This window comes from Thermobia domestica, chromosome 17 (genome assembly GCF_964235325.1).
Source record: "Thermobia domestica chromosome 17, izTheDome1.hap1.1, whole genome shotgun sequence".
NCBI classification, from domain to species: domain Eukaryota; kingdom Metazoa; phylum Arthropoda; class Insecta; order Zygentoma; family Lepismatidae; genus Thermobia; species Thermobia domestica.
Genome location: NC_137470.1, coordinates 163,411,171 through 163,437,806, shown reverse-complemented (window position 1 = coordinate 163,437,806; position 26,636 = coordinate 163,411,171). Strand labels below are relative to the sequence as shown.

At 37.8% G+C, this 26,636-nt stretch overlaps 1 protein-coding gene across 2 annotated transcripts in view; it reads right to left on the bottom strand.

Moving 5' to 3' along the window:
• The window catches only part of LOC145674456 (torsin-2A-like), a 76,100-nt gene extending 51,620 nt beyond the window's left edge, over nt 1-24,480 (bottom strand). The window contains exon 1 of one of the 2 annotated variants that reach the window (XM_081744532.1): nt 24,325-24,480. The gene's annotated coding sequence lies outside the window, so the exon portion shown is untranslated. Of the gene's footprint in view, nt 1-5,247; nt 5,402-24,324 lie in introns of those variants that run through there. The other variant, XM_081744533.1, reaches the window with a different exon arrangement.
• Nucleotides 24,481-26,636: the final 2,156 nt, after the last annotated feature.

The window sequence follows — 26,636 nt, the reverse complement described above, 5'->3', positions numbered from 1 at the left end:
CACCTGGTAGTCATTGCGGTTCGTCATTTGTAACCCTGACGAGTAAATCAAGTGTGGACGAATGGCATAAAAACTCGTGTATAAAATACGAACCAACCAGTGCTAGGTGAACACTAAAAAAAAGCATGAATGCTATATAACGGTCAGGACAGGAGGGAGGCCCAAGCGGCATTGAAGGGATAAGCACGTAAGCGACGATGGATCTATACATAAACGAGGTCTTTTACAACGGCTCATTATTCATTCACAGTACAGTCTCCGGAGCCGTCGATGGATTTGGGGGAAGACACTAAATGCCATCCGAAATTCGTAACTATCTCTATACTTATGACGTCATCGAAAACAATTCGTCACACAGCGGTTACTACATTAGATATTAGTACAGTGTTTTAGATGCTTAAACTTTCAAGTGTTCTGTAAATAGCTTGAAAGAAGTTCTGTAGTTAGTGATATTTTTGATAGTGTGTGACACACGGATAATCCACGTGAGGTCATAAACTATAAATACAATGGCTTCTGAGTTCTATTAGAGCCAATTTGTTTCCTTTCTTACCCTATCCTTTACACCAACTTCTTGGTATAACGATAAAGTCATCAGTAAAATAATGGACATGTGACGAGAAATGTTTAAGACATAAGCGTCCTAAACCCTAAACATCCCGGGATCTTAATTGTATGCTTTGTTTTCGAGTGAAAATGCGAATGCAGATACCTTCAACTGCAGGTTCACTCGAACAGACTTCTGTACCAAATAGATAATTTATAGGTAAATACGATGTGAAACATTTTTCGTGACTGAATGATAGCATGAATATAAGTAATTACTGTCAATGCACAGCATATTGAAATTAATTTCGAGTGACAGTGAAAGTATTTGTAAGTGTGCTCTTCCACTATCCTCGTTTGTGGAAATACCTCCCGCTCGGGCCCCGCTCCTGCTCCGACTGTTAGATTAGTTGGTTTGTGTTTTATGCACCCGCTAGTTTTTATGCCGTATGGTTACACTATAATAATGGAGCTTCTCATTTACTGCATGCTCTGTTAAAAGAAATACCATGCCCTAACCTAACCAGAAAATGTGAGAAATGTGTCATAAGTTGGTAGAACCATCTGCTCGAGTAATGCCAAAATAACGAACAGTAATCACTACCAAGTGATTTGGGGGAGAAATTAAATAACGTACAATCGTGTTTCATAACTTATGACCCCTTCGAGGCTCCACTGCTGCGAACTGGTTGCGTTCCTGCTTTTTAGTGGCAACATACCATTAGTCGGTTGTTTTTTCCAGAGTAATACTTGTGACTAACATCGTATAATGAAGTATCGGTTAAACCTGACTTATTTTTTTGACACATTCCTACGTAATTTGTTGCGAGAAATCTATTGATACATGTCCCAATTTTTGGAGAAGACTGGATCAAGGTGAAATGTGAAAAGCTTTAGATTTCGTTCCAGTCTTCGTAGAATTTTGTGGACCGACAATACTATGCAAAATTTGCGATAATTGGCACAGCACTTGATTATTATTATTTGTACTAAGCAGAATTGTAAGAATGGTACGAAATAACTCCCCTGAGACCCTGTGTATGTTTAGATCAGCGTTTCCCAACCGGTGTGCCGCGAATGAGCCGCTGGTGTGCCGCGAAGAAATCGAAACAAAATTATTAATTCTATAGCAACCAAATTGCAAGACATAGGAAAAAAGGTGTATATTAATATTTCACATTCCTATTAACTTCCACAACGTAATATATATATATATATATATATATATATATATATATATATACTGTAACTGTAACACATTATTGTACATACATTATTGTGTAGCTGATAGTATTTCGGAAACAGAATTTTAATTGTCGAAGCCTCATACACACCAATGTTGATGCTTCAGTTGACTTCATTTGACTGGGTGAGGGAACCTTTTGCGTCTTCTGTCCTACAGTTAGCAGAATTAAATATCCAGGAAGAACGTGAATTGGTCGATGTAAGGAATGACCGAGGTTTGAAGCTCAAGTACTCACAGCAAGACATGGTATTATTCTGTACGGAGAGAATATCCAGTTATTTCTACAAAGGCTGTGAAAGTTCTCATTCTCTTTTCTACATCCTATTTAAATAAAGCAGGATTTTCTGCAACGAACACAATTAAGTGTAAGAACAGGTCACAACTATTAACTCCGGAACACGATATAAGGGTGTGTTTATCAATTATTATTCCAGAATTGAACTAGATTATGAAAGAACATCAAGCTCATGTTGCACATTAATTTTGCTTCCTGCACCAATTTGTTTTACTTATTTTTGTAAAATTGTAACATTCATATAATATTTTAAAAAAAATTTAACATATTATCCATGTTAATACATTTTAAGTTTCATACTGTGTTACTTTTCTGCACATTTTTAATGTTGAAAAAAGTATTTGTTATCGTTATGACCATTATTGCCTCTTTATTGTTGCAGACTATATCGAAACTTGAAATGTTAAAATATCATTCAATCCTTTCGACGAAGCAAACATGCATACAAATTACCTACATTTGCGTTTTAAAAGTATGAGAGATTTGTTTGTTCGTTCGTTATTTAATGATCTCCCTTAGTGAAAGGTTGAATACAGTTTTCGAAAATGAAAGTGTATTTTTAAAAGCTGAGTCCTATAATTCATTGCAATTGTTTTCTGTTTTTAAATTAGAACTATAAATAAGCATAATGATTTGCCACGGGGAAAACCCAGTGATCAGCTTTCTTCTCTGTGAGGAGATGATCAGTAATCATACACACAAAAAATATATCACGGTTTTTTTATATTTACAAATAATAATAATAATTATTATTATTATTATTAGTATTGGTGTGCCGCGAGAATTCAAGTTACACCCGTAGTGTGCCGCAAGTTGAAAAAGGTTGGGAAACGCTGGTTTAGATGGATGCAAACCCCTCGCTCCTTGAAATGAACGTCCAACGATTATGTCCTTCAGGCTAAAGGATGGGTGATTAAGACAAGCTAATAATGGAAGAATTGGTGGAATATCGTAGTATCCCGAGAAAACCCACGGACACTACAGTGTCCACCACAAACTTACTTGGACGGGAATCTAAAAAGGAGGCATTAATGCTTTCGTATCGCCGGACCCCACGAAAATTGAGGGGGGGGAAGAAACATTCAGTTTCTCCCCCAAAATACTGGCTGTGTCCGAAATACAGTGTGGATGTATGGCATAAAAACTAATGCATAAAACACGAACCACCTTGTGCTAGGTAGCCATTGAAAAGCACGAATGCTATCTAACAGTCAGTGCAGGAGCGCAGCAGGGGACCCGAGCGGCAGCGACGGGGGTGCGTCCGTAGTGGTGGGTGTATGCATAGATGAGGATAGTGGAAAAAATACTTTACATGCCATAAAATGCATGGGTTATGTTGCACAGCTTTGGGGTAGATAAATGCCATCGAAACTAGCACCAAAATGCACTAAATTAGGTTAGACTCGAAGAGGTTTGGTTGGATGTTCCTCTTCTTTTCTGCAGCTTCAATTAGTTTCCACACTTACGATAAACTGCTCGCCTGTTTCGTAGACCATGTGATCACACAATTTCAACTGACATTCATTTTTGTACAACTAAAACTCAAAGTCAATATGTGACAATCTTGTCATTTACGCAACGTTTTTACACAGCCTTTCTCAGAAGTCGGGTAATAGTATACAACAGTGCCTCATGATCTGTGCGCGTGGATACTTCCTACTGTTGCACTACGTATAAAAATGATTTTATTACATTTAGAAGTAGTAAGAAGCATCCACGTGCACGTGACATGCGATATGTGTTTCAAATCCCCCACATATACTCACACTACGTACAAGGGTACATTATTATTCTTCGCATACCATAAAACACAACGAAACGCAACGCAAACCGACGTACATTTTATTTTATATTACTCAGTAATTAAATGAAAGTCGCCTTGTTACCTCATTTTCAAGTTCCTATATCCTCAATGAATAATCCTTAAAAGACTGCACTTCGTGAGTCCTCGCTAAATGAGGCACTCTCGTATACTATATCCAAAAGTCGTAACAAGGTACCTCTCCGCCAAGTAGTCCCTTCTGTGTCTATATAGTGACGTTTACAACATCAAAAACATTTAAGTATTTTCTTCAACTATTTCCCTGACCTGACTCGCTCACACTTCCTCACAAACAAATTCTCCAATTCACCTGGTATTTCTTTCTAAAACTAGTCCAGCGATACAGCAGTTAACCCAAACAGGAACCCCATGCACTAAAGGTAAACGCCCCACCACTGAGCCACCATGCCCCCTGTTCTTGCATCCTGAAATGGATAAGGAAGTATTTTGTATGTGGGAGAGTGAGTGAAATAGTATAAAAGAGCCAGTGAATTTTTTTTAAAAAAATGTTAAAATCCGGTCTTCAGCCTATTTTAAAGACAAATTCACGAACTTCCACCAGTTAAGAATTTCTCGTTCTACGATAAATTTCCTGACAACTGAAAACATGGTATGGTTCGAGTTGAACAAAGCTCGAAACATACTGTGCACATAGTAGTACGCTAGGTCTTGATCTTTGACATTTTATTTGACTTTATTGGGGCAACTTCCAGATATCGGGCCCTGTACCAACTGACTTATCGCATTAAATTAGGTACGAATGAAAAGTTTCAGAAACAAAACCAAGGTTAGGTTTAACACAATCGTCAATTCGGTGCTCCACTGAGGCTAACTGATTGCACTCGTGATTTTAGTAGCAGTAGCACAAGTTCGTGTATGTGTGTGTGTGTTTTTCATGCAAAAAACGTAAAATGAATCAGGGAGACCCTTTGAACTTTACCTATGCGAAGTGGAGTATTGTTAGACCAGCCAGTGCAAACGTTTTACAGGACAATAAGGAAATTGTAGTTTTCCTACAATTGTTTCGAGTGGTGTGCCTAAACTTGACGTGCATGTAAATGGGAGCAGTGATATTTCCATTTTCATAGTCTGGATATTGTCAATCTGAATATGCATATTACAACAGTTACTGGTGGTTCTCTTGAATTCGATCTATTCCAGAACTCACTTCTGTTCTTGATTTGGATAGCATTTTTTTCTTGCACAATTTACTGCACGAAATTGCCACACATCAATTGATATTGAAGAAACACGTATGATTGGCTATTGTGATTGGCCCTGTGATAGGATCTCCATTACAGTTAATACTTACAGCTGTTAATACCTGTTAATACTTACAGGATTTGTGGGTCTGGTAGCGTGTCGCCTTTTATAGTCATATCGCTTAATTTCGAATCTCGCAACTTCTTGAGACGAGTGTTGAATCAAATTCTTTCAAAGCCTTTACCGCCAAACTGAGTAGCCCTGCATGGCGTAGCAGTGTTGCCAAGGAAATCACTCCTCAAAAGTAGTTGAAAATCACAAGGAAACCACCAGATTCTAGAAAAATAGTCAGAAATTGCTAGTGCTGAGAAATGTGATAATATTTATAACTAAATGAATATACTCATTCTTCGCATGGGGACAGTATTCGGAAGTCAACGCCTGTGGAAGTATTATCATTCTTTTCGACGACCGCGAAAACGATGGTTTTGTCACAAATATCGGTCATTTTGGATTACTTTTACATGTCTCGGTATCCTCCCCGGTGACCCCAGGCCCGCAGCCGAATGGGGTGGATTTGGAAGTTAATGCAATCGGAGTTTCACCATTGATTTCAACGACCGCGAAAACTATGAAGTCGACACTTATATCGGTTATTTTCTTCTACCCCGGTGACCTCCTGGTTCGAAATTAAAAAAAAAAAAAAAAAAAAAAGCTTCGTCTTGATCTGAAACTTGGACCAAGGTATCCGTGATTAAAAACAAACAAACTATTTTATTTATATTAGAAACTAGCTGAATATGGAAGCTGTGGAAGGAACAAATAGTTGCAAACTTCAAGTACACCCTACAAATACATATACAGTATCGGAATTATTGTAATATTTAAATTAACAATATAGCTTTCTCAAACATTATTTAGCGAGCGATGATAATTTAATACTCAAATTCTTCAAAAACTATTTAATAATAGCAGTTGAAAAAAAATATACAAGAGATCATTCGAAAGCTCTTGCTTTCTTTATATGTTTGATCCTGTTTTGTTGTTTACTAAAGTGATGAAGGAAGCAGGAGCTTCCGAAACATCTTTTTGTATATGTCTTAACTGTGGTGTTTTCATAGTTTTGGAGGAATTTCAAGTATTAATAGGGCTTTCAATTTACTTAAAAGTTCTTTTTCTTGCCTTGTTGTCAGCAAATGCATCAATTATTTTAGAAAAAAAAATGTCTTGCCCTGTGGTTTTCAATTGAAAGCAATGCTAACCAAGAAAGTCGTTCCTGACTCATTGAAGTACGTAAATAGTTTTTAATGAGCTTTAGCTCGGAAAAGGATCTCTGACTTCGCAACTGTTACAGGTATTGTTAGGTACAGTACATAAAAAGAGCAGTATACAAATCAGGGCAAATAGACGCTAAAGTACTACGTTCTATTAGCAACAGATCTGCAAACTCTTTGACGTCAGTGATTTTTCTAAGTTGGTCTTTGAAAGATGTTCTGACTGATAAAATTTGTGCCGGGAAGTGTGGTGAAACATCGTTGGAAAATGTCTCCAAAAATTTAATAGCTTCTTTTCAAAGATTGTCGTCAGAGGCACTGGAGACAAAAGAAGGCTGAATGACTGTACATGTTAACGATTGATTTCATTCCTTTGAATCGATTCAGGGGCGTCATTTCACACTTTGCTTGAGGGAGGCAAGAGTACCACGGACATAAGACTTTCACGTTTTGTACTAGTATATTAGTAGACAATTGATTAAAGTGTATGTATTCTTTAAACTCTTAGGGGGGGGGCAATTGCTCCCTCCTGCCTCCCTAAATGATGCCCCTGAATCGATTGTGTAACTGGGAGTAGATGGTGTTGATCATGGACAGGAAAACAGATACCCTGAAGCAATCTTTTGGGGGATACCCTGATAACCTCTCATCTTCACATAGTTCGTCAAAATGTTTTCTCACATTCTCCGCTTGCCTGGTGGGGAACATGCATGCAATTCCCCACTTTGCACATATGAGCGACGCTTCCTCAAGGAACCAATCAAATGATGCTCTTAGTTCGGGGACTTGTAACACAGCGTTACCTAGGACAGCGTTTCCCAACCTTTTTCAACTTGCGGCACACTTACAGATATTATTTATAAATATAAAACACAGCGGTATTTTTTCTAGCTCTATCACTGGTTTTCCCCCGTGGTAAATCATTATGCTTATTTTTTATTCTAATTTAAAAGTAGAAAACAATTGCAATGAAATACTAGACTCAGGTTTATAAAAATACGCTCTTTTTAAAAACTGTATCCAACCTTTTGCTAAGGAGGAGGATCACTAAATAACGAACGAACAAACAAATCTCTTCTACTTTTAAAGAACAAATGTAGGTAATTTGTCGAAAGGATTGAATGATACTTTAAATTTTGAAGTTACGAAATAGTCTGCAACAATAAAGAAGCAATAATGGTCATAACAATGGTAACAAATACTTTTTCCAACATTAGAAATGTACAGAACAGTAACTTGGTATGAAACTTAAAATTGTAGATTCAGAATAGAGGTTCAAAGTAATGTGAAATACAAATATACATTTCCCCCTACGTTTTGCAATTTGATTGCTATAAAATTAATATTTTTTTCGATTCCTCGCGGCACACCAGCGGCCCATTCACGGCACACCGGTTGGGAAACTCTGACCTAGGAGATAAGCAGCGGCTATGTCAATGTTTTCTGCTTGCAACAATTTAGACGCAATATTTATCGTTTCTAAGACTTTACATTGTACGATCAGTAATAGAACGAAATTCTACGACTCAATTTTATTCTTTAACCCGATGGCTTCACTGCGTTCGCTGCTATTTTTACTCAAAAGAATTATATTTGACAGAACCTTTAGTACATCAATAAATCTCTCTTTAAGCTCAGAGACGGCATCATACCTTCCGGAAAAGAGTTGGATTAGGTGTTTTGAGTATTACCTTTGAACCGCTCTCAGAAGATACTTTCAGCTGTTCCCATCGAAGGATGCTGTGTCCAAAAAAGTATGTATATTTTGAACTATGTCGAAGAACTGTCCAATTTCTTTAATGGCTTCTACCGCATCCTTAAGGACTAAGTTTAGATTATGAACAGCACAATGTATGAAATATGCATGTGGTGCTAAATCTTGAACTTTTTTTCTGTACTCCATTGTATATGCCACTCATTACTGATGCCCCATCATAGCCCTGTCCTCGGCACTTACTTATATCCAGACCTTTTTCTTTTATGGAGTCAATTATTTTGTTTGCTAGTCCTGATGCAGTTTGATCGTTTACCTTTGTAAATGAGAAATGTAGCATCATTATCACGTTTTTTCAGTATATATATTTTTTTCGTTTTCCCAAAATACTTTGTGACGGACTGAATTTCGCATTTGCATTTTTCATTTACTTTGACGGAGCCGGCCCCCCAAACCTCTGGGGTCCTGTTGCAGCCCCGGCGTATTTACGCCACTGCTTATATTAAATATAAACTACCAAAGTGTACAACATTTGGGAAATAAACATTGATTTCATCGATGTACTAATAGAAGATCCTACAGGTATGCATGTACTATATTTTAGTAAACACTGGATAACGAAGATCATATAAATACAGTAAACTTAACTATAAATTGGCTGAAAAAGTATACGCATGGGTGGGCAACATGGTGGTGTATATTTTCGTAGACGATCACTTACGTTTTAAATATATATAAAAGCAAATTTATTGCAGAATTGCATTTTGAAATAGTAGCCCTTTTATTGGAAATATATGTGTAAGTAATTTGTATCTATAGATCATCTGGTAATGTTTTTTTTTTATTTTATTTTATTTATTTTTTTTTAGAAATCTTAAAACTGTTCTTGAGTGTCTAAAAATGAAATTAAATATTTGAGTTACGTCCAACAGTTATGCTGGCTAGGCTAAAGGAGACAGATGATGAGATATGAATGAAATGGTAGAATGAAGAAAGTGGGAGGAAACGGGAGAACCCCGAGGAAAACCACGCACACGGTGTTTCTCCAATACAAATTTCACTTGGCTTGAGCTGGGATCGAACTAGAACTACATGCACCAGAGGTGAACGCTCTACCATAGCCACCGCGACCCCCTATTGAGTCTCTATATATGAAACAGTATAGTAATAATCTGTGGCAATTTTAATGTTGACTGTTTGCTCAATCGAAAGAAAAATGTCAAAATATAGTAGATATGATTATGTTGTTGCCTTTTTGTTAGAAAACCAACCAGGGTAAATCTGCATTAGATCAAATAATGACAACCAGAAAAACGTGAACTCAAAGTTTTGAGTCTTCAAACCAGATTTCTCGGACCGTGACGCGATAATCGGGCAAATATACAAATCTCAATTGTTTACACCTTCTACATGTACAGCGGGGGACACTTCTAAATGGTACACCTTAGCCGTAAATCTCCATATGGCTGTACCATTTAGAAGTGTCCCCCGCTGTACAAGTCGTCGTCTTCTTCTTCTTCTTCTTCTTCTTCTTCTTCTTCTTATTATTATTATTATTATTATTATTATTATTTACATATAGTCACATTTCCACTGAGGCAAATTTGTTGATTACTAGCTCATGGGAGTATCACCGACCGCTAAAACTATAGATTTGGCACTAATATCGGTCATTTTGGATTATTTTTACACGTCTTGATGATCACTCTATTGTGACCCCCATTCCTGGGCTGGTGGGGGCTAAATTTCAAAGTAAACGCGATTTTGAATTTCACCATTGAGTTCAGTGACAACGAAAACTGGTTTGACACTAATATCGGTCATTTTTGGATTATATTTACATGTCTCGGTAACCCCCACCCACAGATTAGCCCCGGATCTCATACAATAATAGCTGAATTTGCAAGTCATCGCTAATGGAAGTGTTACCATTAATCTCAGCGACCACGAAAACTATGGATATGACACTAATATCGGTCCTTTTGAATAATTTTTTACCTGTCTTGGTAATCTCCTCGCAGGTAACCCCCGGGCCGCATACAATGGTAGCTGAATTTGCAAGTCGTCGCTAATGGAAGTGTCACCATTGATCTCAGCAACTTCGAAAACTATGGATTTGACTATAATATCGGTCATTTTGGATTATTTTTACATGTCTCGGTATCCCACCCGGTGACCTCCGGCCCGCAGTCGAATGCGGTGAATACGATCGGAATTTCACTATTGATCTCAGCGACCGCGAAAACTATGAAATCGACACTAATATAGATCATTTTCTACTACTTTTACGTGTTCCTGTTAACGCCCCCTGAGACCCCCCTGGTTCGAAATTTGAAACAATCGCTTCGTCTTGATCTGTGGCCTGGACCAAGGTACCCCTGACCAAAATTTGGTAACTCTCGGCCTACTCGTCTGGTCCCCAGGCCGCACACAGACAGACACACACACACACAAACTCACTCTATTTTATTTATATTAGAAAATAGATTAGATGATTGCATTCAATAGAATACCAACCTTTAGCCTTTATTAGAGACCTACAAATTTTAGGTATTTGTTTGACTAATTTATCCAACTTTTGCGAAGCTATGCGACACCAGTAGTTCTGCAGAGCCTTCCATAGGCCTTCAGTGTTCATTGGTGAAATGAAATCTGAGTTTTACGTTCCATGGTTTGCCTTGTGGGCTAAAGGAGACTGATGAGGAATGAATGAAATGGTGGAATGAAGAAAGTGGGAGGAAACGGGAGAACCCCGAGGAAACACACGCACACGATGTTTGTCCACCACAAAGTTCACTGGCGCGAGCTGGGATCGAATCAGGGACCCCATGCACCAGAGGTGAACGCTCTACCACTCAATGTTCATTGGTATCTAAGGACTGTCAAGTTCATCTTACAAAAGCATCTTACAGTAACAAACCCGATAACTGTAGCGACTGTTGATGATGTAAGCGTCTTCTTTGGATTGCAGATAATTACTGCCAGGACCGTAGCCAGGGAGGGGCTAGAGGGGCACTGCCCCGTAAATTATTTTTGCCCCTTCTAAAAATATTCTGAACAGAATTTTGAAACTAACTCAAAACCAGTGAAATTCTTGCAATTGTATTTACCAAATTCAATTCAACTTTGCGAATTCTACTCATTTCTGTGTGAAATTATGTTTCTTGTTAGATGGACTAAACTTTTTCCATTTCCTTTACCGATTTCAAGAATATCAAACCGTACCCTATTACAGCTACCATGACAAGCATCCAAGGATACTAGGTGCACTTCCAAACAACAATATCATAGTCCTCAACGTCAGTTGTGAATATTAATAAACTGTAGTGTCTCGCTTATTTTGGAAGATAGAAAATTCAGCGCAAGCGTTCAATAAAACATACTTCCATTTTGTATTGATATAATCTAAAGTTGCTGTAATATAATTTTGTTCTAATGCTTAAAAAAAATAAATACTTCAATTTTAATATGAAACAAAATACCTTGCAAAGAGCTTGTATTAAGCACGCAAAAAATGAAACAAACAATTACGTTCGATTATATATATAATATTCTCCTCTAAGCTTTGTCTATTAATAAATGCAAGTGCTTTATCTCATTTCTAGGCGTTAATAAAAAAAAGCTGCAGTAAAGGCTTAGAAGAAATTAAGAATTTGTAAAACAGTACTACAAAATAACCCTTACCGCTGGTCTAGTGAATAGAGCGCTGTGTTTTAACGTGATTTCGTGTTTGATACCCGTAGAATACTTGAAAATCGAGAGCAATATGGTCGTTCGTATTACACTTTAAACTGTAAGTTTCGCTTCTTTTTCTAGACTCGGTGCTGAAAAAAGATGCTAAATTTTAACAAACAGACAAGTTTGACTACTACAAAGTAAAAATGTAAAACAAAATAGTGTTTTTTATGTAGATATCAACATAAATCAATTTTAATGAGCATATAATTATGTCATTATACAATAAAATTTAGTTTAATCGTAGTGTTTCGTTGTGACAAAAAAAAAAGTCAAAATATTTTGTTTTCTGCAAACGGAACAATCCTAATTAATTGGATGTGTGCTCACTCGATCGATTAGTTAATCAGCTTTTGTTTAGTGTAAATGCGACGTACAATGACGTTCCTCGCCTATATTCACAGTAGAACTATATTGTACCAAGCACCTCAGTTGTATAACAGTTTTCTTTTTAATCTTTGTATCTTAGTGATCAATGTTCTTAATCTAGAATTTGTGTACTTTTATATTGTGAATATAGGTTATTATGTACAAAAAATGTTATATTCTGTGTATTCCAACTATACAGGGTGGTCCAAAAGTAGGAATACACATCTCCATTGACCAAGTATAACTTTATAGCTTATGGGTTCATTTGCATTGGCTTTCCGAGCTTAAGGTATAAGTAAAAAGGCTTTAAGAATAATAAAGTGATGGGTAACAATAAGAAATGATATGAAATACAGTGAGCTCATCAGTACGGGACTGTATACCTACTTTTGGGCCACCTTATATATAAACTACATGAACTGACAAAATAACGAGTATTTCCGGTTGACGTGGAAAGTTGAAATTTGGCATGATTGTAGCTTTCCGGGATTAACCCACAGGAAAAATTGCCAAAAGTGAATATTTTTTATTTTTAGAGGTCTGAAGGAATTCTCCATGTTATTTAAATAGACCAGATTTTGGACCTCTCATATCTTAGGTACACTCATGCCCAAAATTATTGTCACCTATCTATAACTGTTTCCTTGTAAGAATACAATTTGATAATGATTCTGTAGGGTACTTTTAATACTCATACTATGTAATAATCGAGAAATTTATATTTGTGATAAATTTCATAGGAAAAGAATTATAAATACGAAAATTAGAATGAGTAAAACAAACTGTTGCTAAATGGACAAGAAAATTTTATTTTTGCTTTATTGTTCTTATTTACTGTTCTTTTGACATGACATTTGCCACATACATGTCTTTGCCGATTATACGCATACTAACGTTATAAGAAATACCGGTCGAATTCGTTATCAAATTATATTCCTACAACAACAAATTTATAGACATGCGACAATAATTTTGGACATGAGTTTACTTGGAATTGGAATAAAAACTTGAAATTTGGTATGCTTCTACGTTTCCGTTAGCGTTACCTAAATAAATCAAAAACAAAAAATTCCAACTGTAGAGTGGTTTTATGGGGAACTGAAAAATCTTTCCCATGTTATTTATATGGGACATCATCTACATGACAGAATGCTTAGGTACTTCTGGTAGGATTACAATGATAAAATTTGGCATGATTATTGCCTTCCAGGAATAACCAAGAGGAGAATTGCCAAAAGTGAATATTTTTTAGTTTTTAAGGGATCTAAAGAGGGGATGAAATTGCCATGTTATTTAAATAGGCGTTCTTGGATACAAAATCTTATCTTTTAAATAGTTGAAATACGAAAAGAAACTTGAAATTTGGTACAATTGTGAGGAGTGCGAGGCTGTAGGCCGAGCAAATGCAGGGCTCCAGCTAGCCAAAGGCTAGTGTATATATTGTAAAACTTTGTCCATATAGGTATAGGTAGAGCATTAATAAAAAGAATGTCCGGAATCGATCTCCCACTACCAGTTTTATTATAAAATAACTCCACTATAAAAGTATTTTTACAAAATACTACACTAATAATTTCTCTAATATACAGTGTTAATCATAGGTTGTCTTTGACCGTAAGGTCGCAGACAGGATCTGTACAGAGCCCCGTAGCAGGCTAAGCGGCTGAGGTTAGGATTCCCAGACAGAGCCCCGTAGCCGGCTAAGCCAGGAGATAGGATAGGCCGTGTCCCGTAGCAGACTAGAGGCCCGGAGTTAGGTTACTCCTAAAGTCCCGTAGCAGACTAGAGGAGGGTCACCAGAAAACTGGTACAGAATTCTCTTTGTCCATCCAATTTATAGGGTTCCTTGGGTGGCGGTGGCGCTGTTGCACCGATGTTGTCTTCTGCTCCGTGGGAGGGGCTAGAAGCCGTCGTCTGCAAGTGATTGTAGATCCATCTGGTGTGAAGTCTTCTTGCCGAACCACGTGGTGGTGTTTGTAAACATTGACATGTGGAATTGTTTGTTTACAACATCACATGGGATATTACAATATTAAAACGCTAGGTTTGTGTGTGTGTGTGTCTCCAATCCTTCCGACAATGAGATATCGAAAACCACAAGTGCTAGAAACGTGCCGTGTTTACTAGTCGATTCCAAATTTTGGTTAGATTATTCAGTTCTAATTGAAAATTAAAAAACATGGCAGTTATTTCTTTATTGCATTTTTTAGGGGTACATTGGAAGTGTTGAAATTTAAAAAAAAATCATATCCTACGAGTTATAAATTCCAACACCACATAGTTGTATACAGGTGTTTCTTTCATGGCCAAATTATAATGAAAAACGAAGGACAACCATTTCTCCTCTCTCAGATTAATCTTTATTGTTTGGAGTTTTGCCCAATGAACACCATATATCACTGATATTGTGTGTGTAATGTATTTGCTTATTAAACTGCGTGACAAACATCTTAGCATTTGAAGGCGGCGCTCCAAGTTCCCTTTAAATGCTGCTAGCAAATGAGAGGCCAGCGGTATTGCCACGTTTATTTTGTACACATCTACGTCTATCCTCTGCCACCTGATCGCGCTGTAGTTCGTCTGCTTAGCCATAGCCACATCCCTTAGCACTAGGCAACATCGCATCAGAGCTTGCGTTTTATACGTTTAGCTGAAATGCCAAGATGTTTGTCACAGGCTTTACATACTGCAAGCAAGAAGAAAGAAAACACTGGTCATGCATGAATTAGAAACTCCAACCGGAAGTAGGCTCAAATCTTGCAAACGGTGCGAGATATTGAAAAAATTGTCAAAAAACCTCTCCTTTATGGTATCCCTTGCCAATTTTTATCAAGACATCCTTCACTTGTGTCTGTAAAGGGACATGTACAGATGTTGTGAGTAATGACAAGGAAATTCATGCTCATATGGGAATGATGCGTTGTGCAGAGAGCATAGGTTCAGCTAGTCCATAATATAAAATTGAAAGTGACTGTGACTCAGTCTCTTAAACCACCTGTCTGAGATGTTTTTTTTTTTTTATCATTCCAGTTTGACGCAGCAACGTAGGGGAGGAGGATGGGGGAGATACTAAAGTCAATATATATAAAAATAAAAGACAATGGTCGTGAGTTAACACGTGAACCACCTGGTCAATCTCAAATTTTCAACAGATTAGGTTCGAACCTGGGAAGTTTTCCATCGTTTCGCTTCGACGGTAAATCTTAGGGGAGGGAGAGGGAAGGAGAGAAAATATATTAAAATGAGTAAAACTTAACTATTGAACCACCAGGCCGATCTCGATCAAATTTTCAACTTTAATAAGGTTCAGGCCTGGGATGTTTTTCTCATTTCACTTTTACGGTGCAACGTAGGAGAGGGGGAGGGGAGAGATATATGTAAAAAATATAAAATAAAAGTGACAGTCTTAGTGACTTCATCACGCTTAAACCACCCGACCGATCTTAAATTTTCAACATAGATGATGTTCGGACCTGGGGTGGTTTTCATATCACTTTGTAGAACCTAGGAGAGGGGGAGGGTAGAGTAGAGATATATAAAAATAAATAAAATTAACTCGAACCACCGGACCGATCTCGATCACATTTTCAACCTAGATGAAGTTCGAACCTGAGATGTTTTTGTCATATCATTTTGACGGTGTAACTTAAGGCAGGGGGAGACATTTAAAAATGGTCGAAAATGATCAATATTAGTGTCAAATATATAGTCTTCGGGGTCGCTGGGATGAGAAGTGACACTTCCGATGCTGTTTAAATCCAAATTCAGCCCCGCAACTTAAGGGAGGGGAAGAGAGATAAAAATGATTAAAATGACCAATATCAGTGTCGAATTCATGGTCTTCGGGGTCGCTGAGATGAACTGTGGCACTTCCGATTTCGTGCCCCGCAACATGGGGAAGGAGGGGGATATATAAAAATAATCTAAAATGGCATATCAAAGAGTACTTTGATAATAGTAAAAAGTGACTTACTAATTGAACATGTTACTATTTTTTTTTCTAAATTTAACCCAGCGAAGCGGTGAATTTATGCTAGTAATGAATCAAGTTTATGGTGTTCTTTGATGTCTTTGTCATTGCCCCCTCAATATTCATATTGATCCTCCTCCAAGAAATCAGGCTGGCTATTGGACCTGATTATTGCATAGCTTAGAAGAATGTTTGGGATTGTAATCCTGCTGTAGTATGAAGTTAGTGCACCAAATCCACGTTCCTGATGGAATTCCGGGTCTCAGTTAAACGTTGTGAGACATGTATTTTTGTGTATTAATTCGAACCAAATTATAAACCTGGTAGTCTGTAAAGAATCCCCAAACAGTGACTATCTTTTTCCTGCCTTGCTATAGGTATTACACGGTCGGGATAAAAGCGCACTTGAGAAAGACTACGCACAAACTTCTAGTATTGGAAGGCGAAATGTTGAAATTTAGATTCATCGGTCCAGAGTGCCCTCTTTCAATGTTTATCGTTCAGTCCCTATTTTATTTTATCTTGGCCCAGCAGTATCTTTCTGTATGTTTCCTGCTTGATTGAATGGCTTCTTTATATATATATCTCCAAACCATCGATTTGAAAGCGCTGGGCCACCGTCCTATTTGATTCCGATTGAAAATTATCCTTCCACAGTTCTATTGGTTCTCACGAAGAGGTTAACGTGTAATACGTTTTCTTATTTTTCAGTGAACTTATCTTTAGGAGTTATTATTTTTGGACGATCACTGAGTTTCCGTGTAATATTTACACCTCTGCCGTGTCACAACAAAACGCTGTAACTTGAGTTACATTGTTTTGTCGCTATAAGCATTTTTGAATTTCCCGCCACCGATATTTGTGTTCACCAGGCCCAGTATTGAGCTGGGTCAAATACTTTTGAAAATACAGCAAAGAAAATTTCGATGTAAGTAGGAAATTAGCCTGTCTGTAGCGACAAAACGATGCAAATCGAGTTACATTGTTTTGTCGCTACTGAACGACTGCGTAACTGAAATTACATTGTTCTGACAATGTCATTGTAAGCAGTAAATGTGCATTTTGTAGCGACGAAACGATGTAACGCGAATTACATTGTTCGGTTGAAAAATGAATGTAGGATGCTCTGTTTTTACGCGTGTCTGAGAGTGACGTCACCGTTGTATAAACCAATCAATGGTTCAATCTGAATCAAAGTGGCGTGACCAACGCCCCGAATCATGGGAACAAACCGGCCAAATAGGCTCGAGATGATGAACCCGCTGGTATCACATTACAATCTAGAGCATGTTCCAAACAGGAGATATCTCCCCTGCGGCTACACTGCGTCGAAAGCGTACGAAGAGTACCTCGAAGATTGCAAGGAAAAAGAAAGAAGGAAATGCAGCTGGCCAGTTTTCCACGAGGTGATGAAAGATTTCCATATCTCCACTTCAAGACCCACCCAGGATGCCTGTTCCAGATGCGAGGAACATCGTTTTGCCGTTCACAACTACAACGACGGGCCGCAGCAGGAGCACTCCTGCGAAGCCTGTGGGTGCGCGTTGTGCAAACAACAGATCTCCCACCTGAAGAACCGTGATCAGGCCCGAAGGCACATGCACGACTTTCAAAGCAATGAAGAAACTCGTGTGTCAGTCTATACTGTCGATATGCAGAAAGTGCTCTCGATGCCAAAACTGTCTACCAAAGACAGCTTCTTCTTGCAAAAACTTGTACTGTTCAATGAGACGTTTGCTCAGGTTGGCCAAGGCGCGGAGGCAGTTTGCGTGCTGTGGCACGAAGCGGAAAGCGGGCGAAGGGCAAGCAACATTGCCTACGTGGCTTTCATCCAAGGTCATGCCAGGGATTTGGAAAACATCTACCTGTTTGCAGACAACTGCGGCGCCCAAAATAAGAACCGAATCCTCTTCGGGCGCTGTTACGAGTCGTCAACGATTGCACTGTATCCTGTTCCAGGATCCGACTGGAATATCTGGAGCCAGGTCACACCTACATGAGTGCCGACAGCGTGCATGCGTGCATCAGCAACAAAATTTGGCTAAAAGACCTGTACGACATGGATGACTTTGTGTCGACGATACAGGCCAGTCGAATGAACCTCAAGACGGTAACGCTGTCCCACAAAGAGATGATATTGTTCCGGGATGAAACGAAAGCCAAACTCCCGGAAGGATGGTCCTTCAGCAACATGAAGATTGTGGAATTTCGGAGAGGTAGTTTGGCAATCTACGTGAAAAAGGACTACGATGCAGAAGATTTTCGCGAGATTTCAATTCTTAAGCAAGCCACGAAGAGAGTCCTTGCTAAGGAGTTGGGGAAACAGAGCCCAGATCTGCTGTCAGCACTGCCGAGGCAGGAATCCCCAAGAGGCATCAGTGCGGAGAAGAAGGAGGATCTCCTCAAGCTCTGTCAGTATGCCTCAAACCAGACGAGGGTTTTTTCAGAAGCTTCCTGTCACGAGCGGAGTTTTCGATCTCGACAGGGTCGTTGACGTCGATTTTTGAAGTGACATTTGACGTTGATACATCAAAGAACTGTCTAGTGTGTAAATTCTGGTAAATAAGTTTTTCAAAGCACATACTAATTTGTGACAGATAATTTAGTGACTTGTATGTCATTTTCCCTTTTTTTTCGCTATTATGTGAAGGAATAATATGTGATCGATAAGTACGTTTTTCAAAGAACAGCTTCGGTTTTCGTTTTATATTCTTCTTAAGGTTCTTCACCACATCGAAATTTAACTGCCGCTAATTTCAGAGTTTTTTGTAATATCTTCAAAACAATTAACAGTACAAAAAGTGCATCCGCAGTTTGCTAGACAATCTCATTTTGCGTGACTCACTTCTCTCTGCTTCTGTTTTGTAGCTATTCATAGATTTGTCATTTATTTGCGATTTTCTGACTAGCTGCACAGCGAAAGCAGACAGGTGAGCCGCGACAACGATATGACATGTAAAATAATATTGTCTAGTAAGCTGCGGATCCATTATCCTATACTGCTATTTGTTTTGAAGACATTACAAAAAAAGGTGAAATTAGCAGCAGTTAAATTTCGATGTAGCGAAGAACCTTAAATGTTTTATTTAGTAATGTTAAAGGAATGTAACGAAAATATGTTCATACCGAGCGAAATATTAAAAAGGGGTACAAAACTAAATCAACATGCATGGTCGTTTAAATTACGTAGTAGCAAATATAGCATACTCAATCCTTCAGCAATTTTATTTTGTGTGTCTATTTATGGGCTTTCTTAGGTTATTAGCAGTTTTCCCCACAATTTTGCAATAAACATTCAGTTACCATTTAACAGTGAATTTTGTGTATGCCATGAGCTGCCAATACGAACGAAGGAAAACATATGTGATATTCATGGGTATCTTAAGTTGTGTATAGAAAGCCGATTTGGTTATACTTGGTGAATGGAACATGACCAACACATTGAACACAAAATATGTTGTATATATCATAGGCAAATTCGATTAGACCTATTAGAATAAACGAAACAAAGAATCTGTGTGAGCTCGCTATTATTTAACATAGGAATCGCCTCTATACCGTACGACTTTCCCGGCGTGGAAAAGTGGGGTTCTTAACAAGTCCCTATGCCTAAATTACAATTACGTACTCCTAACGCCTGGGTATTTCAGTTATTTCATTTATTAAATAGGTACTATTTGCTATTAAAATGAATTCAATTTCATATAATGCTGCTAAATCGTGTACACTGTAGCCACAAAATGATGTAACTGTAGATACATAGTAGATGCTGTAGCCACAGATTGATGTAAGTCTAAATACAAGCTCAGCGCTATAGCGACAAAACGATGTAACTAGGCAATAATAGTCAACCAATCAATTTTCACCAAATTTAATCACACAACATGCATTTACCTAACATTACATGCAACCACGTGTTTCCAAAGTCAAGATACACCGGTCCTACACGATACAAATCAAATTTTCGGATGAAAACTTTACGGCTCTTTTTCTCAAAACTGCTCCGCCAAAGTTACAGCGTTTTGTCACGACACGGCAGACCTCTTTGTGACTACCTTTCAAAAGTCCGACGCACTGCTCCCCCCGATCAGCGAGGGACTGTTAGCAGAGAGTGACTTCTTTGAAAATAATCACTTGAACCTGTGCTTCAACTCCTAGTTAATAGTTTCTCTTCCGCATTTTATAGTATTTCCATATGGCATTTAGTATCTCCCCCAACTCTTTAATTTTCTTATTTTATGTCGAGAACAGAACCTAACCAACCCCTGCGGGGCTTCTAATCCGTTTCTATTACTACTACTACTCAGATTGGGGGCGATAGTAAATATCAGCCCTATTCAACTGGTTCACGCGAATGAAAACAGCAAGGTCGCATGCCACAGATTTGCATCAAATTTTGTTCATATTGCGACACAATTGAATAGGGCATACACAACTGTTCGTGAAGTAAAGAGACAGCTAGTGAGCAAGGGTCCATACACCCATTACGTGTCGTTCAAACGACGCATCATTAAACAAAGCGTGACACTAATTGTCTGTTCATTAGGTACAGTATGTGCTTATTGCCAAGCAGCTTTCCTCAATAGACGGCAAGGTTCTAGATCAGTGCTGTCCAAATGGCGGCCCGCGGGCCGCATGTGGCCCGCTAAACTATTTTCTGCGGCCCACAAAGCTCTCACGATTTACGATTGTTATTACTGATACTATTTTCATTTAAATTTATACATTCTTCTAATGCTTTCACTCTTCTTTCGAAATAAGGCATCCATTTAGCGATTCTGTACAACAAAAAGGCGCGGGAATCCACTGCAACACCTTTCCTTAAATCTTGGAGTTTGGTCGGAAAAGAGTGTCAGTGTTTCATAGTACTTATTTGTGTAAATTGCATTTTCCACCATGAAAATTATGAAGAATCTCTTCAGAAGCTGCCTTGGAGATTCTTATCTTTTACTTCTCTTGCGGGCCTTGTAACCGCTGCTAGTCACCCTTATTTGTTACAGTGAATAGATATATAATATTTCAAATACACTTTTTATATTTTTCTTTTTACCTTATTATTATTATTATTATTATTATTATTATTATTATTATTATTATTATTATTATTTATGTTGCGGCCCTTCACTTTGCTGGTAAAGACGATTATGGCCCTCAGACTAATTATAAATGGACACCATTGTTCTAGATTACTGGTCCCCCATCTCTGGATGCTGGTCAGTGATATAGATGATCCAGAAGAGCCGAAAAACTGTATTATTAGAAGACCAGAAGAAAATACACTTTTTCGGATCTTCCGGGTCACCTACACCACTAACTCGCATCTCCCCCCCCACAACACAATTTTCTATAAAAGTATAGCAGGACAACCTTCGACTATTAAAAAAAAGCTAGAGTATTATTATTTTACAAAAAGTTAAGTACTTCAAAGCATAGGGAGGCAAGTTCCCCTAACCCCCCCTCCGACAATAACATTTCTACACACGTATGGCGCAGAACCCTCTAACCCCAAGAAACTAAACATAGTCTATTCTTCTTTTAAAAACGTAAGGATGTTAAAATATTCTTAAAAAATATAGGGAGGCAAGTTTCCCTAACCTTCCCCCAGCAATAATAAAAATATTCATTTAAAAAACTGTTCTATAAACAAATATAGTGGAAGAACAACAACAAAGTTACGACTCGTCAAAACGGTTAATATAATTCGTAATAAATAGTGTTCAAAGCAACTAAATGTTATAAATGAAATATCTTATGGCAGTGATCTATTGTCTACCACTCAACTATCAAGACCAGTAATCCATATACCAAAGTGAACATTCCTATATAATCGTAATTACTTTTATTTTTATACTTTATATTGAATTCTTTTAACTTTTATCTCTTTTACACCATCAACCTATATCGAGGGGTTTCTTCTGACCTTACGTCAATAACTAATTAACTTCCTTTTTACCAACTTCACATACTTTACATACAGTAATAACATAATCAGTAACAAAAGCAACCATCAATTGTTTTTTAAAAATAAATTCAACATTTCTTTTTCTTCTTCCTTGCAACATACATTTTCTTGAAATACTTTTTACCTACCTTACTACACTAAAGAAACATCCTCATCGCAAGCACAAGGAAGAAGGAGCGTGGGTTATAGTTAAGGAGCCGTACTTCCCATTTAGGGAAGGACGAGAAACGCCATACTTTCAGGAATTATTCATTGACTATATAGGATGTTAAAAAGTAGGTAATAGACTGAGTTCTTGCCCTTGTACTTAGGGTGTTTAGGTAGTGCAACAGTAAGATGTATCCTCGTGCACGGGAGATGAGAAGTAGCTGTTCTTAACTATTACCGGAGCGTGTATCAGGTAAGCAAATACTTTTATTTATGAAAAGGTGGGCCGCGGTGGCTCAGTGGTAGAGCGTTCACCTCTGGTGCTAGGGGTCTCGGGTTCAAACCCTGCTCCCGCCAAGTGAACTTTGTGGTGGACAAACACCGTGTGCGTGGGTTTTCTCGGGGTTCTCCCGTTTCCTCCCACTTTCTTCATTCCACCATTTCATTCATTACTCATCATCACCGTCTCCTTTAGCCTAACCGGCATAACCGTGGGACGTAAAACTCAAAATTTCATTTCATTTCTATTTATGAAAAATATAGCGGATCAGTAATCTAGAACCTTCCCTCAATGGACTATCTCAGTGACAAGATCTTGAATTCTCATATCTTTGTATAAACAATGTGGCTTACTTTCCAATCTTTCAGTTCAACGTCCCAATGATTATGCATGTTAGGCTGAGGGAGAGTGATTAAAGAAACTGAACAATGGTGAAAGAATTGATGGAATGAGAAAGTGGGAGGAAACAAGTACACCGAGAAAACTGCGGATACGATGTTGTCCACCACAAACTTACTTAGCGGGGTATCGAACTAGGGACACCAAGCACCAGAATGACCGCTCTACCACTGAGCCACAGTGTCCCTTTGTTTTCAAAAACTAGTCCAATAAAGTTTTTCTGTATTGACAGTGTCTTTTATTTGGAAAATTCTGAAGTCAATAGTGCGCTCAGACTTTTGACAATGACTGTACATTAAGAAAGATTTAGGATTTAGTTAAATATATATGTTTTAACGTACTGTTTAGAGAAGACTGTGCATGCTCATACATGCATGCTCTTTGCAATATGTCAATCCTTATTTTTAAAAAAAATAGCAAACAGGATTTGAACCTATGCTAAAATAGTCACTTACCCTCTGGAAAGCAAAGTTTTTGTGAACAGAAGTATACACAAGCAGAAGATAAGTGTAATTAACCCAGCATTAAGCCTGTGGGATATTCGGAACATGCTATACTCAAATGAAATGAAATCTTTCAGTTTAACGTCACACGATTATGGCTGTTAGGCTAAGGAAGATGATGTGAGGCAAATGAATGATTGAAGAAGTGGTGGAATTAGAAAGTGGGAGGAAACGGGAGTACCCCGAGAAAACCAAGGGAAACTATGTTGTCCACCACATACATACTTGACCGGTGTAACATAAGACATACCCACTAACAAGTCACCGATCAGGAATGCTAATTTAAACCCTTCCCACATTCGTATCAGGGGTGGATCCAGGACGGACTTCTGGGGGTGAGCTGTCGGTAGTAATGCTGCTACTTAGAGCTACTTTTAAGAGCTCCAAACGTTTTATGGATGGGCTTATTTATATATAAAATAAGAAAGTTTCCTCTTCTGGGGGGGCATCGCCCCCCCCCTGGATCCGCCCTGATTCATATAGTTATTAATTATATTTAGGTAAGATAATTATTGTTTATAAGATTACTTTTAATAAACTTAATATTCTCCAGAGCTGTTAGTCTAATCAAGGTAAAATAAAAATTGATTTTAAAAAAACTATCCTTTATAATGAATTCAAAAAGTTTGTTAACAAGGAATTTAACAATATTCTGAATTTCATTAAATATAGCTTTCCAAAGATTCAACAAATATAGGAACGAACAATAAAGAATTAGTGGAGAAATATAAATATACAGTTAAATAGGTTCCATTAATCTTATGACCGAAATGGACTAAACTTACATTTCATTTCAAACTGCCCGTACTTATATAAATATAATTATTATTTATTAAAATTATAATTTCTTTTAACTCACCAGATAATTCAACAAGGACCACTACAACCTCTTGGAATCCGTAACTTAACGTGCACGGATTATACCCAATATTGCATTTTACACTTATTGACAATTTCAATTTGTTTTCGATCGGTCTAAATACAAGTTTGCAACTGACAGCTGGATTTCTTCAATCGAATAACAGACATATAGTTCCCAAGTTCGCCACTATTGGCGCTACAAGATTCTAATAACTCTAGCGGCCAAAGCTGACACCAATAGAAGTTCACTGATCGAAAATTTTATCTTTCAAATTGATACATAAATAAATAAATCATAACATCGGAAATCCAACCATGGATCCCATGCACCAGAGGTAAGCGACCTACCACTAAGGCATCATGCCACCATGCTACATTGAGGAAACAGCTAATTTAATAGGCGTATACCGGCCTCTTAACCACGATATATATTTTAGGTGGGTAAAAAAATGTTTGGAATACTTTTTGGAGGAATTTTTTATCAGGAATTTGTTTTCCATAGACACAGATAAGTAATAAGTGTTTATATAGATGGACAACCAGAATGTGATCCCTGATATGAGGAGATGAAACTTGTATCTCAACGTTGAACTGTAGATGCACGTCCCTTATCGTCTCAGTAATGGGGCGTTTACACTTGGTTGATTTAATCGCACGGCTAAATCGACTCGCTGCATTTGCGACTAAATCGAAGCAACTAGGCCGAATCAGATCGATGGATGTGTTCAATTGTTTCGACCGAAATTGCATGCTGCTTGTCGACTCGCTCTCCTCTGGTCGATTCGAAATCGACTGGCAATTTTAAAGATGTCCAAGCAAAAAGTAATTGGTACAATTTGCGGTGTTATAGCAGAAGAAAATAGAATCGACCACAGAAAATAGAAAGTCTTTCAATTCAGTTGCTAGTCGATTAGTCGCTTTCGATCAACAAGCGATTAAGTTGAAGTCCTGTTTACACGGTCGATTAAGTTGAAAGTGACGTCAATTCAACTGAATCGAACGCAAATCGACTAAGTGTAAACGCCCCATAAGTAAGTAACTAAGTAAGTAACTTATCGTCTCAGTATTAAAGGTTAATTGAAATCTTAAACAAGAAATAAAACTCCGTGCTGAAACAGTGATATTTTCTTTTTTATTTGTATTTTTGATTCACAGAATGGTTGATACATCGAATAAATATATTGCCATCTGAAACGAACTATCCACTTACGTTTTACAGACAACAAAATACTATTTTTTATTTGTTTTCGATCATTTTTTCTCAAGTATAAATATATATCACAGGGTTACGGAAATATGCAACAGAGAAGTTGCATTTCACTAAGCGTCACGTTGTCTCTGATTTCCTTACGGGAAATTGAAAAGGGTTGTGGATGGAGAAAGATTCTTTCAGTTTCTGATTTACTTCATTCGATAGTTTGTTTCGGAATGTAGTGAGATCCTCTTAAAGGTGGGCGGGGGATAGGGAAGAGGGAGAACGTGTTTTCTTTTAAGGCAATATATCATCATCGTTTTGCGGTTTGATGTTTGCTTTTGGCAAGTTTCAGCAGCTACATCTCGCTTTATTTCAATGATAGAACACACCTCCATCAATTTTGAATATTGTCTTTGGGTGAAAGAGCGAGTATCATCAGAGTAATATCTAATCTACCTTTCTAAGCTCTAGTATAAACAACAAGCATACGAGGTATGTTCAAAAAGTAACCAACCTTTGGTTGGCAAAAATACATTTATTGATTTGGAAATCGGAAACACTAATCCCCTTCAAAATAATCTCATTGGTAATTCACACATTTCTCCCAGCGCTCCCGCCATTATTGGAGACACATCTGGAACGCAGTTTTTGGAATGGTGAGCAACCGTGCTGTTGTATTCCGCATGATGAATTCTCTTGACTCAAATCAGGTCCCGTTTAGTGGCATTTTCAGCTTGGGAAATAACCAAAAGTCACACGGAGCCATGTCTGGTGAGTAGGAAGCCGAACGTACACATTAATGTTGTATTTGGCGATGAAAGCCTGAATCAAATTTCGCGGACACTCTTCTGATGCCCAAATTCTCGTTCAAAATTGAATGTACCGATTCGATGGAATGGTTTCCGCTTGAGTATCGCTAAGCATTTGGCAAAATTTGATACAATATCGCTGCTTAAGTGTTTCTGTCATTTCACAAAAAAAAAAAAAAAAAAAATCTGACGACCGCTCACTACACGTCTTCACTCGCTGGTCGATTGACTGATGCTTCATGCGGGCGGGAAAAAAATAACAACTGCGCATTAAAGTCTCTACATCTACTCTGAAGAAAGTTTCCC